The sequence below is a fragment of the Salvelinus sp. IW2-2015 genome, unplaced genomic scaffold (assembly GCF_002910315.2).
Source record: "Salvelinus sp. IW2-2015 unplaced genomic scaffold, ASM291031v2 Un_scaffold4461, whole genome shotgun sequence".
Lineage (NCBI taxonomy): Eukaryota > Metazoa > Chordata > Actinopteri > Salmoniformes > Salmonidae > Salvelinus > Salvelinus sp. IW2-2015.
Window position 1 is genome coordinate 12458 of NW_019945731.1, and position 1702 is coordinate 14159.

Genomic DNA, 1702 nt, shown 5'->3' on the forward strand with positions numbered 1-1702 from the left:
TATCCGTTATGAACACAACCCGAGACTTTCTGTCGACTGACTCTGTCAAGCAGATGGACCGGCGACCACAGAGACAGACCACAAGACATACACTCGTAAATATGTAAATTGCTATTTCTTTTCGAATGAGCGGTTGTTCATATTCAAAGTATTATCAATTTCTATGAGTGTCGTTATCAGCTATGGGTGTCCCGCTGTTGAGCGGTCCCAACCCCCTTTCCTTTGTCTACCAAGCCGTCATATCGGTTTCGTCCGCTAGGGACTTTTTCTTTGTATCATGTAGTAACCAATGTATGACCTATTTGTGTGTGTGTTGATGTAATTCTGTGATTGATTAAGTTAGTTAGTAAATAAATAATTAAGCCCATTTGTATATCGCTGATTCATGATTCTATGCTAGGGTTCGTGCAGAAACCCCCTGTATATAGCCTCCACATTGACTCTGTACCGGTACCCCCTGTATATAGCCTCCACATTGACCCTGTACCGGTACCCCCTGTATATAGCCTCCACATTGACTCTGTACGGGTACCCCCTGTATATAGCCTCCACATTGACTCTGTACCGGTACCCCCTGTATATAACCTCCATATTGAACCTGGTACGGTACCCCTTGTAATATAGCTCCACATTGACTCTGTACCGGTACCCCCTGTATATAGCCTCCACATTTTGACTCTGTACCGGTACCCCCTGTATATAGCTCCACATTGACTCTGTACCGGTAACCCTGTATATAGCCTCCACATTGACTCTGTACCGGTACCCCTGTATATAGCCTCCACTTTGACTCTGTACCGGTACCTGTATATAGCTCCACATTGACTCTGTACGTACCCCTGTATATAGCCTCCACATTGCCTCTGTACCGTACCCCTGTATATAGCCTCCACATTGACTCTGTACCGGTACCCCTGTATATAGCCTCCACATTGACTCTGTACCGTAACCCCTGTATATAGCCTCCACATTGACTCTGTACCGGTACCCCCTGTTTATAGCCTCCACTTTGACTCTGTACCGGTCACCCCTGATATAGCCTCCACATTGACTCTGTACCGTACCCTGTATATAGCCTCCACCTTGACTCTGTTACCGGTACCCTGTATATAGCCTCCACATTGACTTCTGTACCGGTACCCCTGTATATAGCCTCCACATTGACTCTGTACCGGTACCTGTATATAGCTCCACCTTGACTCTGTACCGGTACCCTGTATATAGCCTCCACATTGACTCTGTACACGGTACCCCTGTATATAGCCTCCACATTGACTCTGTACCGTATACCTGTATAGTACCCATTGACTCTGTACGGTACCCCTGTATATAGCCTCCACATTGACTCTGTACCGTACTACCCTGTATATAGCCTCCACTTGACTCTGTACCGGTACCCCTGTATATAGCCTCCACATTGACTCTGTACGCAGTACCCCCTGTATATAGCCTACATTGACTCTGTACCGTACCCCTGTATATAGCCTCCACATTGACTCTGTACGGTACCCCGTCTATAGCCTCCACATTGACTCTGTACGGTACCCCCTGTATATAGCCTCCACACTGACTCTGTACCGGTACCTGTATATAGCCTCCACATTGACTCTGTACGTACCTGTATATAGTCCTCACATTGACTCTGTACGGTACCCCTGTATATAGCCTCCACATTTACTCTGTACTGGTACCCTGACTTAGC